General features: G+C 34.9%; 1 pseudogene; it reads left to right on the top strand.

Annotated features, from left to right (window-relative positions):
• Positions 15,320–16,149, top strand: Gm11263 (predicted gene 11263; annotated as a pseudogene).

A 16,408-nucleotide genomic window follows, 5' to 3' on the forward strand; every position in this document is an offset into this window, starting at 1 on the left:
TACTGCTTTCTATCATACTGAACCTGGAGAGGAGCAGGTATCAGTAGCGATATCATATACTCAGTGTTTTTCTGTTTGGTGATTCTTTTTGAGTAACAGTTTAGCCATTAACCCTGGAATTCACCCACACTTGAGGTCTAGCAGAAGATAATTCAAATTCTCTCTAGCCCAGTTTCAATCAGAAACATTTTCACTTTGTAAAATCTCACAAGTCAGGTCATTTCACTCTTTTGAGTCCAGAATATAACCACCTACTAAGTTATATCAAAACATTTTTACAGCTGCTGAAGTCAAATTACAATGCTACTTACATTTCTCATTGTGACAAACTGTCTACCAGGAAACAACTTCAGGTAAGACTGCTTTATTTTGAATAACATTTTCTTTCTATTATTTCAGGGAAGGCATACTAGCAGGGACATCAGTTAATTATGACACTTTGTCTACCATCTGAAAGCCAAGAGAGATGAAGGCTAATATTCTACTCATTTTCTCCATTATACTCAGTCCAGGATTCCAGTCCAAGCCATGACACTATCTCATTTGTGTGAGTTTTCGCTCTTCTGTTTTACCAACTTTTCTGGAGGCAACTCTGAAGTGTGTTTCCAAAATGACTAAGGGGTACAATAAAGATTAATCCCTTAACCCTGAATTTCCAACTCCTACCATGCATCAGTGGAAAGATCTCCACTGATAGAATGATAGACGACTAGGTCTGCCATTTCAGGAAAATTAGTCTCAGATAGATGTTCTGTCTGAATTGTAAGTGCACTAAGAATTGCATGCCTCTATAAGTTTTCACATCAAATGATTTCACTTGGGGAATGATGAAATGGAATTAGCTTCACCTTCACACTGATTTTATTCAAACTTTCCATTTTTGGTTTCTGATAAGACCATTGATCACCGTCAGTGAATTCAGAGCCTCAGATACTTCGGAGATGGAAGTCTAGCTCACTCAACTGGATATTCTAGAACATTCAGCATTTAAACTTGTGGTGATTGTAAGGAAGAAGCTGCATAACGTAGGTTGCAGATTTGACTAGTTTCATTCGAAAATTACGTCTCTGTCATAATTTAGACTTTAAATGCAGACATTAAAAGAAACACAGTAAATGGGACTCATTTCAGATAACTATTTTTTTCTAAGTATCTGTGATTTGAACTAGTTATGCAACAGTGTGTTAAGGTATTAGCTTGGCATACATGAGGTTCTAGAATATATTCTTCAACACTACACAGAAATGTGCCTTAATTCTATGTGATGGTTATAGGATATATTGGAAATTCCATATAATGCAGCCATGAAAATCAAACAAATATATGAGGAGTCTAATTTTATTATAAATTGTGAAATTTACAAAAAATATTTGAAAACTATGGCCTAAGAATATTAACATGAAATTATTTCAATAAATTTAATAGGATACACAATATAAAATATTGAATAAACAATAATGTGTTGTGAAACATACAGAAAATAAACACCTTTCAATATCCAAAACTAGGCAAAAATACAGGAAACACAAAGAAAGAGTATATAGAGAAAGTGGTGGTTCACACAAAAAAATGCAAAGTAAAGATTATGTACATAGAAGTAATTTCTGTTTCAATATATTTAAGAGCAGAGCTGCAGAGTATATTGTTTTTATGATCAGCTGAATTGGTAAACACTAAAGTGATGAATATGCTCATTAGATTTATTGGAAAATCAATTTCCTATATACTACTGAAATCCTTATAAATTGTTACCACTTTAAGTGCTATTTGCCAACACATTGCACAACAAATTTACATGGGCTTAGAATAAACAGGTCCATTTGTAGCAACTTATCTAATATAATGTTCATTGTAGAGACCAAAATCAGAAGTAAAAACAAAGTTTAATGCAAAAGAGATCACAATTATACTTATAAATTATAAGTGAATGTTCACCAATAGGAGATAGCTTGTACAGGAAATCTCATTGGGTTCTGTTTATTTTTAAAGTATGATGTGTCATAAAAATCACATAAAGTTAAATAACATAAATGGTAACTCATTTTTTAAAAGTAAAGTCAGCATGAGAAAATTAGAGCAGAGTAGTGAGATAAATGCAGGATAGAGCAGTGACAAAAGAAATTAAATCAGGATATTTTCTAACACTGTTAGGTAGGAGCAACCTCTATTTTTTTATTCCAAAACAGGGCAACTATTGATTGTCAAATCTTTGGTTTAGCTTGCACAGCCAGAAGAGTATGAACATTTCTAGCATACATAAGTGATGAAAATTTGAGGAAGAAGAATTGGTTATTGCCCTGAATTGAACATGTTACAATGTATACATGCATCACATTAATGTTCTAAAGTCATAAAAACATAAAAGAGTTAATCTCATTTAAAAACAAAATAAGAAAGAGGACAGAAAAAGAATGTATATATATACTGTAACTGTAACTATAAATCATTTTAAGTGAGAAAAAAGTGTTTCACTATGAAAAATGTATATCATACAATTAAAAACTGATAGGTGTTAAATTATTGTGTTCATATAGTTCACTAAACTATTTTATTAACTTTTGACAACATACCATGAACTAGAGACAACTGCAAAAGGGAGGAAAACTTAAGGAAATCCCTTCATCATCTTGGTATATAGGCAAGGATGTAGGATTGATTTAGGAGGAACTACCTCTGTGTGGGCAGTGCCACCCACCCCTCACAGTGTGATTCTGAGATGTGAAGCAAAGCAGGATGAGCCAGATATGGAGAAGAAGGCAGCATTCTTCTGTAGTCTTTGCTTCAATTCCTTTCTCCAAAAACCTGCTTGACTTCCTGCCTCTGCATTCCTCAGCAGCTGTTTGTAACACCAAAGTGTGCATTGAAATCAATTTTTTCTTCCCCAAGATTGGACTTTTCTTCATGTTTTTTAACTGTCTGTTATTAATGATATCTCTAGTGTATTACTGTAGAAAAGTGAACACTGGACTTTTCACTAAAAACTTGTTTGGAACAATAATAAAAAATTCAGTAGAAGAATTAATAATTGAAACTGTCTTTTGATTGATATTTCAAATTAGAAATGTAATTAATCCTATTAAATGAGGTAAATATTAGATATTTCTTAAAGCTAGGGACGAAGTTCAAATTTTAGATATGTCTTTCTCCATAAATGGAGTCATTTTCTCAGTTGTGCTTTCATTTTTCAGGTGACTCTAGTTCATGTTATGATGTCAAAAATTAATCCAATAGGCTAGTGAACTATATGAACACTGTACTTTAATGCATATCAGTTTAAAATTGTGTGGCCAGTTCAGTCCAAAATATTTGAAACTTAAACTTATTAAAGTTTCATAGCTAAACTTCCTTTAAACAGAGGTGGTTAATAATAGTTATTGCACACTGGCAGATTCCCATGGCACAATAGCTTATTTCTGCTGTAAATGCCATGTCCTTTGCAGGAAATATCTGTACCACTATGTATCCTTTCCTTGGCTGTTCTTCTGGATTCTGATGAGTAAGGGAAACAGATTGTCATGACACAAACCTCAAATTAACTCTGCAGTGATTTTGTTTTTAATTTGACTAAGCACTAGAGATTGAATGAAGTGTAAATCCAGAGCCAATAAAAGGCATTCCTATTGTTATGTTATTTTCTGTTTGTCTTTCAAGAACACCAAGGGATCTTCATGCAATAACCTTATGTTCCTATTACAAAAATGAGTGGTAAGTTTGCATTATCAATCTATATAGGTAGTGTCTTTTAACACCAGAACTGTGTAATAGACTATGTACCCTATTGAGTCATATGATCTTTTACGACTTCTTTAAATCGAGTCTTCAAGACTGTAATACAATGTATTTTGATATAAGCCATTTGCAGTCCCCTAACTCTTCCCATGACTATCTTCTCCATCCTCCAATAATTTCCTATCCAGTTTCAACATTTCTGTTTTTTTGTTTGTTTGTTTGTTTTTTCTCATTCAGCTCATTTTAATTGTCCCGATATTCTTTGTAGTCAGGTCAACACTGGCATGTGGTCTTCCTACTAAAATTCAATATCATTAAATAAAACTGGCTTCCCCCTTCCCAGTAGCTGTCAAGTGCCAATAGTTCTTCAGTTAGTGGTGGGATTTTTGTGTCTATCTCTCCTGTTCCTATTGGGCTATTGTCTCTCTGGAATTTGAACCTGTCTTATGCATGGTGTCACAATCAATGTAAGTTTGTATATTCACCTTCCCTGTAGTGTTTGGAAAATACTATTTCTTGGAAGTTATTCACTGTCTCTGGCTCCCACAATCACTTTTTTTTTCATTTTCCTTGAAGATCTCTAAGTCTTAGGGGAAAGGATGAGATATATACATTTCATTTCTAACTGAACACTCCATAGTCTCTTATTTTATAAAAGTCAACCATCTGTTGCAAAGAAAGTTTCTCTGATGGGCATTGAAATATGGTCTGATGTAGTGTTCTAGAAAAGGGACATTCGGAGTTTTCTTAATACAATATGCATTTAGCTGCGTACAAGCTTAGGGCTCTCTGTTATGGCATATGTTCTTAGGCTCTTTAAAGGTGCCAGATATTGACTCTATTTCATGGAATCGGCATGAGATCCCATAAGATCCAGGCTGGACTCTCTGATAACATTCACTCCACTATCACATCAGGGGCATATCTTATCAAGCCTACTCTAATTAATATTGATATGTTCACAGTTGGTTGATATAGAAGATTACCTTTCTCCACAGAAGGAATCTATGGAACTCCTAACACTATGAAATCTTGCTAGTTGAGATAAAATTTCCAGGTGACTATCAGCCTGATTTCTCCATATTCATGTGATTCAGCATAGATACCCATCAACTGATTAATAAACCATAAAATGTGTTACACACACAAAAATACACAAAGGAATACAATTCTGCTCTACAGTGTAATATATAGGCCAATGAATAGAATTAGAAGCAGACGTTTTGAATGAAGTAATCCTGACACAAAAAGACAACCATAGCAAGGGTTTCTTCATTTTTGTATGTTATATGTGAATATCAATATAGGCATATTCTATTTGGCATAGCCATTGACACATTGAAAACATGAATTTATTATGTGCCATATCAGAGAGGAGAAAGCCCTTCAAGAGATGGGAGGGAGATCTCCATAGTACAAAGCGTCACAGCTGAAGAAAAAATTTGGAAGATTTAAATTGATGTATATAAATATGGGATGGCAATGTAGAGCTGAGAGTATGAATAAGGTTAGAAACTTAATATAATAGAAGCTTTCTAAAATATATTCATAAATACGTTGTAACAAAGGTCGCAGAGTTATTCTACAATAGTGACCAATATCACTACTGGACACCTCATGCTAGAAAATAAAAACCAGAAAGAACCAGAAACAGGTTTTGTCATTTTGAATTGTTGACTTTTTGCACATTGGTGATTAAGCAATTACCAATTTTCTCACTACTGCTATAACTTGGAGATGTTGTTAACTTGGGAATATTGATTAACTATATGCTTACCCCAGATAAAAAGTCAGGGGCAGACTAAAGTATGGATGGTAACAAAGTCTAACATGGTGAATCAATGAGTTTTATTTTTTAAATAATGTTTTTGGGGGGGGCAGGGAACAGTGCTTACATAAATATGGATAAGAGGTTACTTAAAGGAGCAAAGAAGTAGGACTAAAACAAAGACTACTAAACTCCACCCAGTAGATGAGAGCTCATGAATTCTGGAAACCTGTAGTCATCTCAACAAGATACAGAATGTCCTTTCTAGGTGGCTCAATTAGTGTGAACCTCTTCTTGACAACTTTGGTAGCCTTTGATTCTTCTATTTAGTTTTTTTCTCATCCAGAGTATTTGGCTGGTCTATACCTCTTCTCAGCTCCTTGACTAATGTATGCTCTTTTTCAGGTAGATGGACTTAACTAAGAATACTCTTTGTTCTTTGTCTCATCTGAGAGTGATTTGTCATAGTCTTTACAGCTAATATATTCTTGGGTTAGGGTTGAGCTTATTGAATCTGGTCAGTTTAGAGATCTTCAGAAGTTCTTATTAGAATTGTTTAGTTTATATCTTAATGGATCTCTAGAAGCATGGGTGTGTGTGTTGGTTTTACATTCTGTAGCATTGCTAATGTCTTATACACATTTTCCAAATTTAGTATGAACATTTATACTTTCTCTTTTCAAATATATGCCAGTTATAAATGTAGATAGAAGATAGAAGTTACATTATTTATCGATATCATGTGTTATTATCTGTCCTTCTACAGTTTCCCTAGAAACATCTTCCAGTAAAATATTTGGTAGAAGTGGTGAAATGAATATTACATACTTTATTCTCATTTTGAAAAAAAGCTTAATTTTAATGCTTAGATATATTGTCTGAGGATAAAACATATATGTTTTGTTCACATAATTTCCTTCTATGTTTAGTTGTTTGAGAATTAATTTAACTAAAGCTCATTTAATTTCCTGATATTTAATATATATATGTGTGTAATTTGTTTATATATTATATATGTGTACATATCACATATATATTATATATGTGCACACATACATATTATATATTATATATATTAGGAAGTTATGTGACACTACTGATTGGTATGTGATACTGCCCTTGCATGTCTCAGGTAAATAAATACTAATAGCTCATCATGATATACATAGTTCTAACACAGTGCGGGTGATTTCTATTTTACAATGTTTATTATTATTAATTTATTAATTAACATCCCAAATGTTGTCCCTCCTGCTGTTCTGCCTCACGGAATTCTTCCTCCATTCCTCCTTGCTTTTGCCTCTGAAAGGGTGCCTCTCTGGCATCCCTGCCCCCCTCCCTGGAACATCAACTTTCTACACCATTAGATACACCATCTTCTACTGAGGCCAAACAAGGCAAGTCCTGTGCTACATATATGCCAGGGACCTTGCACCAGCCCGTGTATGATCTTTAGTTGGCTTCTTAGTTTCCCAGGGTTCCAAGTTAGTTTACATTGTTGTCATCCCTTCTGTTCATTCCTTTATTTTTTTTTTCTTCTCTCTCTTCACAGAGTACCATGACCTTATTCCAATGCACTGCTGCAAGCATCTGTTACTGTCTCAGTTAGCTGTTGGTGGAGATTCTCAGAGGAAAGCCATGCTAGGCTCCTGTTTGGAAGAACAACACAGCATTAGTAATAGTGTCATAGTTTGGTACATAGAATGGATGCCAAGTTGTGCCAGTGACTAGTCAGCCATTTATTCTGACTCTGATACATATTTGTCCCTGAATTTCTTTTAGACAGGAATAATTTTGGGTTGAAAGTTTTGAAGGTTGATTGGTGACCCCATCACTGCAAGAACTTCAGATCCTCAAAGAAAGAAATCAACGAAGACAACAGAAGACATAATGATATCTCATGTTCATGGATTGGTAATATTAACATACTGAAAATGGCCATTTTACCAAATGCAATCTACGGATTCAATGCAATTCCTATCAGAATTCCTACAAAACTCTCAATAGACATTGAAAGGGAAAGTCTCTTTCCAGTGATGGCCAACTAGGCCATCTTTTGATACATATGCAGCTAGAGTCAAGAGCTCCGGGGTACTGGTTAGTTCATAATGTTGCTCCACCTCTAGGGTTGCAGGTCCCTTTAGCTCCTTGGGTACTTTCTCTAGCTCCTCCATTGGGGGCCCTGTGATCCATCCAATAGCTGACTGTGAGCAGTGGTTGGGTATGGGAGTGGGGGGAGGGTATGGGGGACTTTTGGGATAGCATTGGAAATGTAAATGAGGAAAATACCTAATAAAAATATAAAAAAATAAATATTTTGAGAAAAAAACAAAAACAAAACAAAACAAAAAAAGGGGACAAGTCTAGATTTCATATGGAAAAACCAACAAGCTTAAAAACAGAACAGAATAACTAAAACAATTCTGAACAATAAAGTAACTTCTGGAGGAATCACCATCCCTGACCTAAAGCTGTCCTACAGAGCAATAGTGATAAAATTCAAGTGGTATTGGTACAAAGACAGACACGTTGATCAATGGAAGAGAAAGGAACAGCTAGACACATTTTACTATATTTTGATGAATATTTTAAAACGCCTTTCACCAATATTATCTTCCTGGTTCTAGTTTCTTTACCTGATTTTCAGATCCTGACAATGTTGACTTTTGAAATTCATTTACAAAAGATTTATCTTTAACTCTTTTGGAAATAAGGTGAAAATTGCATCAATTATTAAAATGCTTCACTTAAAACCATATGGTCTTTGACAATTTTGTTGGAAATATTTTGTTTTGGAATTAAATATATTCTATAAGATCAGATCTGTTTCTTTTTGTTTTGATTAGAGGGTAGATAATTCTGAGACCATATTCATTTCACCAGGTAAATTATTCATCAGGATAAAGGTTAGTCACCTAGTTTCTTACAATCTAATTGTCTATCTATGGAGTCATTTGTAATCTTTCACTTCTAATTATGCTTTCAATTTAATACTACTTAAATTTTTCTCTTAATTAGTCTAAGATATGTTTATCAATTTTTTTATTTAGATTGCTGTAATTGGAATTATAGGGCTGATAATAAAAATAAAATCTGTTCTATTTGTACCTTCTAATTGTGACTGAACTTGGAAACCTGGACATTAAATGAAAAATCAAACATATGCCCAGAGACAAAATGATATAATCTGTACTTCTTGCATAACCATAGGTCTGTCTTTGTTCCATGAAACCTGTGTAAAGAAGTGACTTGATTACTAGTCAGTCAGAGCTGCAAGATTCCCTTGACAACCCACCCAGCCTGAGTCACCCCTCCTTCTAGGGCTCCTTATATCCTCTAGGGGAACCCTGTGATGCACCAGGGGTGCCCTCATGCCCCTGCAAGGACTAATGCATCAGAAAACTTAAAGTTCAGTTCTCAAAATGTTTAAAAGAAATGTTAGATTTGTTTACTTTATGTTGCCTGTTTGTATGTACAGGCCAGAAGACAATCAGTTCTTTCAAAAATAAAAAAAGGTTTAGAAAATTCATCTCAGGTCCTGAGGCTTGGTAGCATTTTCTCAAGCAATCTCACCTGTCCCCTCAACAAATATTGAGGATTAAAACTAGTGTTCTTATTAAAAAATACTGCTTTCAAAACTCAGAGATGATTTTGAGTGGAATGAAGATACAGCAAAGAAATACCAAGCATTTCATAAAAGATGTTTTGGCAGTTAATAAAGAGAATGGTGATAATCTTTTTAGGAAAATATTTTCCACTGTTTCATTTAAACAAAACTTTAAATGTGAATTGAATTGTCTGTGAAATTGGTTTACATTTGTACCTTCCTCATATACTAGGCCATATAAATGAAAACAGGGGCCAAAATTAAGTGTTTGAGTCTTTGATCTATTAACTTATTTAACTTTATACAAATTAATATTTATTCTAAAATAATATATTTTTCATATTTCTACCATTAAAACTTTATTTCTTTATTGCTTATTAATTGATTTCATCTTTACCTATTTAGGTCTAATTTTATATATCATAAATACACTCTATCTCCCTTGTAGTTTTTCATTGTGACTTTTTATTGAGTATATTTATCCCTCTTTCTCTACTAATTATTCTGCTGTCCATTTATTGATGCAGAAGAATCTTTATATATTTCCTGTATTACATATCACATTTCTTTTATTATACATTTACATTGCCAAAAGAAAAATGGATTCTTTTCTTTTAAATGTCTCAAACTCTTAATGCCAGATAGGATCTAGAATGGAGACAAATCTTTAATTAGCACTTCCATTCTCCTACTTTGTCAGAAGCAATGTAATATCTCTTTTTTGTTTGTTTGTTTTACATGAAAGTTCTAGGTTTTATTCATAAATTTTAAATGATGCAGGATTAATGTAAACACACATTAAGTACAGTTTGTCAGTCATACACATAATATATAATGGCCAAGGAAGCCAACTCATGGTTATTTATGTTTGTAGCCTGTGCTTCCGTCCAGCTAATTGCTAAAAAAATATTCAATAGTATCAAAAATGAAAATAAAGAGAAAGAAAGTTAATAATGAATGAATGTCAGACATCTTTAAATTTTACTTATGTCCTTTTTAATAGTCAAGTGGTACATTATTGATAGTATAAGAATATGTACAACAAAAGCCTTGTGTTTTTATAGAGAGATATAGACTATTTGCAAAAGGCAACTGACAACACCAATGTCACGGTAAAAGAGACTATAATAGGAGAAATTATAGGTGAGGAATGAGGGGTTAATAGTTTAATGGAATAAAATAAAAGGTTATAAAGGAGGGGTAAAGAAAATCACCACATGAACAAGTGATGAGAAAACAGGATTCTTAGGCAACTCCAAATCCCTGTGGAGGGAGTCTGGGAAATACCCAGTCATAGCACTTCACTGATTTCAAGGGTATCTGCCTTAATTTTCAAATCTTCATCATTATTTTATTATTAACACAATGTACTTAAAGAATTCCAAATGCAGTATAGCAGTTGATCATAAGGCTAGGGATCCATCCCATAATCAGCTTCCAAATGCTGACACCATTGCATACACTAACAAGATTTCGCTGAGAGGACCCAGTTATAGCCCTCTCTTGTGAGACTATGCCGGGGCCTAGCAAACACAGAAGTGGATGATCACAGTCAGCTATTGTTGGATGGGTCACACGGCCCCTAATGGAGGAGCTAGAGAAATTACCCAAGGAGCTAAAGGGAACTGCAACCCTATAGGTGGAACAACAATGTGAACTAACCAGTACCCGGGAGCTCTTGTCTTTAGCTGCATATGTATCAAAAGATGGCCTAGTTGGCCATCACTGCAAAGAGAGGCCCATTGGACTTGCAAACTTTATATGCCCCAGTACAGGGGAACGCCAGGGCCAAAAAGGGGGAGTTGGTGGGTAGGAGATTGGGGGGGCTTGGTATGGGGGACCTTTGGGATAGCATTGAAAATGTAAATGAGGAAAATACCTAATAAAAAAATTTTTTTTCAATACTTATTTAGAGACTTTTTTGAAAACTCTTTAGTTTTGAACTTTAAAGCATATTAGAAAGAAATTAAATTTTCTGAGTCATAAATATCTTAAAATCTAAATATTATGAATAAATTTTGGCATGAGAATTTAATTTTCAAGAGGTTATTTTTATTAGTAGTGGAACAGAATGAAATTAATTGCTTCTAGTTAGATACCACTCATTATACACCCACTTAGTGATGTGGCTATCATATTAGGCATGGTAATTTATATAATTAACCTTGTGTAATTGGTTTAAAGACCTTTTTTTTAGCAGGATAACATTTTACATTCTCTAGAGAATAAATGAAGAAAGCATCAAAGATAAAGGAATTTCTTAGAAAACTCATTATTAACACAATATTTATTTTCTTTTTGTTACTTCTCTATTCTTCTGCATGAAGATTTAAGGTTATTATTTAAAGGAAGAATTTTCATTTCTGTATGGTTAGGTCTATAGTGCAAACTATTGAAAAAGTAATGGAAAATAATTACTCAAGTTCAAAACAGGTTATTGTAAATAACTTCTTAATAACAGTCAAAAATTCAAGGAAATTTGCAGAATAAGATAATACTGTACTAACACAGTCAATGTTTGCATATTAAAATTAAGACACTATGTAATTTGGGTGTTTTAATGATAAACACCTGTTGGTAAAAAAAAATTCAAAGAAAGGAAATGTTAGTGAAGAGAATTCAATGTGATGCCTGAATTCTGGCCTAGTGACAGCCTGCTCGATCAATCCAAGTGCATTGTGTTCTGAAGTGAAGCCAAGGCAAAGCAGATTATGATTTGCCATTTTGGTCACAGATGATTTTAGTAGTTTCTAGTAGCCATATCAGATTTGTGTATGCAGAATAGTTCTCATTATTGCCTTCTCTCCCAAATCAGCCATTTGTATGCCTTGCTGTCTTATGAAAGAGGTGCTGCCTGGAAGACATTTTATTCTGGAAACTTGAAGTCATGGGCACAGTTCAAGCTGATGAATTGTTATATTCAACTTGTCATCTGTTACATTACTCTCTTTTTAACTGTAAACTCAGTTAATGTGTATTCCTACTCTGCTCCCTTCTAAACTACTTTGTGCTTTTTCATTATGTTTTCTCCAGTGCTTTGATCCTGCATATCTTATTTTTTATTTTCTTGCCTCTACTTCAAACCAAACTATAATTTAAACTCAAAAACCAACACACAAAAACAACTCCAACATATACTGAAGTAGTCCCTATGTGTAGCATGTCCTTCCTTATTTTTGAATAGCCATACAACACAAATTTGATATTTCACACTTTTGCTCTGAATGTGAAAATATTTATTACTCTACGTGGAAAAATAGATCTTGTGTGGCGATTTCTACCCATTTACTATAGTACTGGGTTATACCCAAAGCTTGAGTTTTCCAGTGAGTTTCTTTCCATTCCGTCGGCATTGATTCCTGGAATCATACCTAGTTTTCACTTTTAAAGACACGAATGTTTTGCCATATTTCTACTATTGCTAATGTGTTGAATCTAATTTATTTTTAATATATACTTTAGCTAGTGCTTTGATAATTCATAAAATGTTTTTTTTTGTTCAATTTCACCTCTCTCCTGGTCCTCCTAAGTCAAAACTTCTTACCTGAAAAGATACCTTTGTGTCCTTTTATTTAAAAGAAACATCACAAGTCCAAATTGTAGTTACCTTTCACTACCAGATACTACATTCTTAGAGAAAATTCTCTCTACCTCTATTGGCTAGGGATAGGTCCTAGGCTTGGGGGTGGGGGTGGGGGTCGGACTTGGTGCCCTAGTTTCCTTTCTATGAAAAGTGTGGTCTGACCTAAACTTGAACAGTATGAACACTTGGCAAAACTGCTGTGAGTTCTTATGTGGACCCGCCCTTCCTTGTGCATATGTTGTTTTCTTGTTAGTATCCATTCATTGCCTTTGGCTCTTTCTCTGTTTCCATCTGCTTTTGCAAAATGATCCATGAACCATAGAAAATGGGGGTGCAGTAAACTTTTGCCATATCATCATCTCTTTTTCTCTATACCTTGACCAGTTGCATGTCTTATATAGTTATCAATGTTTATTGTTATAGAGTTATATCAAATATGAATATGGAAACTTCTGAAAGTAACCCTCCATGTGACTTCTTTTGAAAAATCTCTAGTATAATAACTCCCCAGATTGCATTCATTTCTCTACCCTCCCTGCCACCATGCAAACTTAAATCTTCCTGTTTCATTTTTCCACTTTAATGGGTCTTTTTTTTTCAAGTTCATATGTACTTGAAGAGACTTTTCTGAAAAAAAGAAAAACAAAAAACAAAAAACAAAAAACAAAAAACAAAAAACAAAAAACAAAAAACATAGATTACCTAATAGTAAGTTCCTTTCTTGCTGAGATGTTCTAGAAGCTTGTGGTACCACACAGTGAGAGGTGAACATGAGACCATGAATAGGGAGCCTCTGTGACTGACTGGTAGGCCCTTGAAGAAAATCCCCTTACTGTAAATAGCATGCAGGTAATGAATTCAACAGGTGGATTTAGTGAACATTTGCAGCAGAGGAAGTATTAGTATTGATGTCCTTTTGTTACTATTTGTGATAACCTGATAATCAATCAATAGAAGCTGTGCTTTTTTAATTGCTCTCTACTATATAGTTTGAAGGAGAGTTCTCCATAACCTGAAGATTATGGCTTTGTCAACCCACTGTCTGTGCTTATGAGTCATAAGCACCCACACCTAGGTTTTCTGTTGGTTCTATTTCTATAAACCCTGATATTCATGCTTTAACCACATATAACTGATTCAATGAGCTGGCCCCTCAGTATAAATGAAAAGAAAAATGTCACTTAAACATAAGTTCAGAATTCTGTTAAGTTAAACAAGTGATAAACAGTATATACGTCCCTATGTTCTATGTTTGTCGTGTCAGAATATTCAAATTAAAGCATAAAATTTGAGGATCCGAAAAGTAAAACTTTTCATCCATTATCACTTACGTTTACACATTTTTATATGATTACATTGTCAAGCGGTAGTGTACAATATGCTTATATCAGGAATGGATCATTTTAAAAAAATAAATTAGTTTTAATTTTTTTCTTTATATTTCCTTCGGGACAGGGTTTAATGTATAACTCAGCGGAGATCTCAGGCTTAGAATCGGGAGAGAGAAAGGTAAAGAGATGTTCTATGATGCAGTTTCAGGAAAAAAATCTTGCAATTATATTCTTTGGACTTAATATTAAAATCAGTTTTGATGTTGAAAATATTTCATTTCTGTTCAATTAAACTAGAAAGAAAACCTATTTGCTGGATATCTCTAGAGGGCATATTCATTTATTTTTTAGCAAACACAAAGAGACTTTCAATATTGTGATTGACTTTACCAAATTTGGTTTGTAAGCAAACAACAGGACATATGAATGAAAGCAAACAGAAATCTCAAAAATCTAGAACCTAACCACACAAGTATTCTCTTTCTTACAAGAAAAATACTAGATCTGATGTACACTGGAGAAGACATATCTGTATAGTACTTGAACCAGAAGATAGGGTGCATATGATAATATTACTACTGATTGCTTCTAACTCAGGGAAACAGGCATGTCAGGGAATATAATAGAAATTAAAATAACACTTTAAAATATTTTTTAAAATCATAAAATTATAAAATTAATTACAATAATAAAGAGAAATATTATCTTAATCCCCATAACATAAAGCAAATAATTAGAAATTGTTAAAATATAAAATCAGAAAAAATGTTTTTAAAGTATAATTTATTTATTTATTTATTTATTTATTCTGTTCTCTGAGGGTGGGACTCCCCTTGGATATACCCCATCCTGTCCCATCCAATCTCTGCCAGATTAGGAACAGGGACATTCTCTCCCAGGCAGTCCTTCTGGGGCATGAATAACTCAGTTAGGCTACAGCTTTAGGGACATCCTCCATTCCAAGTTGTTGTGGGACCCAGTTGTAGACTGAGCTGCAAATCTGATACATATGTACCAGCAACCTCATTTCCAGCCTGTGTATGTTCTTTGGTTGGTGACTTAATCTCTGAGAGATCCCAGGGGTTGACATTCTCAACTCTAGGTTTTCTGCTGTTCCCATCCTCTTTGGGTCTTCAGACATTCCCCCAAGTCTTCCATAAGAGTCCCAGAGCTCAGTCCTGTTTGGCCATGGTTATCTACATCTGTCTCAGTCAGCTGCTGTGTAGAGACTCTCAGAGAGCTATTATGCTATTCTCCTGTTTGCCAGCTTAACATTGTGTCATTAAGAATGTCAGGAATTGCTCTTTTTCGTGACGCCTCCCAGGCGCTCGGCTGTGTCAAGATGAAGCTGAACATCTCCTTCCCCGCCACCGGCTGTCAGAAGCTCATCGAGGTGGATGACGAGCGCAAGCTCCGCACCTTCTATGAGAAGCGCATGGCCACGGAAGTAGCCGCTGATGCTCTTGGTGAAGAGTGGAAGGGTTATGTGGTCTGGATCAGCGGTGGGAATGACAAGCAAGGTTTTCCCATGAAGCAGGGTGTTCTGACCCATGGCAGAGTGCGCCTGCTGTTGAGTAAGGGGCATTCCTGTTACAGACCAAGGAGAACTGGAGAGAGGAAGCGCAAGTCTGTTCCCGGATGCATCGTGGACGCTAATCTCAGTGTTCTCAACTTGGTTATTGTAAAGAAAGGAGAGAAGGATATTCCTGGACTGACAGACACTACTGTGCCTCAACGGTTGGGACCTAAAGAGCTAGTAGAATCAGAAAGCTTTTTAATCTCTCCAAAGAAGATGATGTCCGCCAGTATGTTGTCAGGAAGCCCTTAAACAAAGAAGGTAAGAAGCCCAGGACCAAAGCACCCAAGATTCAGCGACTTGTTACTCCTCGCGTCCTGCAACACAAACGCCGACGTATTGCTCTGAAGAAGCAACGCACTAAGAAGAACAAGGAGGAGGCTGCAGAATACGCTAAACTTTTGGCCAAGAGAATGAAGGAAGCCAAAGAAAAGCGCCAGGAACAGATTGCCAAGAGACGTAGGCTGTCCTCACTGAGAGCTTCTACTTCTAAGTCTGAGTCCAGTCAAAAATGAGTCTTTAAGAGCAACAAATAAATAATGACCTTGAATCTTTAAAAAAAAAAAAAAAAAAAAAAGAATGTCAGGAATTGGTGCTTGGCTCTGGGATGGGTTTCAAGTTGGGCTGGTTATTAGTTAGCCATTCATTCACTCTCTGATCCATATCTGAGCCTGCATTTCTTTTGTACCAGACACATTTTGGGGGGGGTTTAGTGTACTTAGCCCCCCGCTGGGGGTCCTACCTGGCTACAGAAGTTGGCCTCTTCAGGATCTATCTCTCTACTGTTATGCATGTCACTCTGCTAATATTACCA

This window comes from Mus musculus, chromosome 4 (genome assembly GCF_000001635.26).
Source record: "Mus musculus strain C57BL/6J chromosome 4, GRCm38.p6 C57BL/6J".
Classification (NCBI taxonomy): domain Eukaryota; kingdom Metazoa; phylum Chordata; class Mammalia; order Rodentia; family Muridae; genus Mus; species Mus musculus.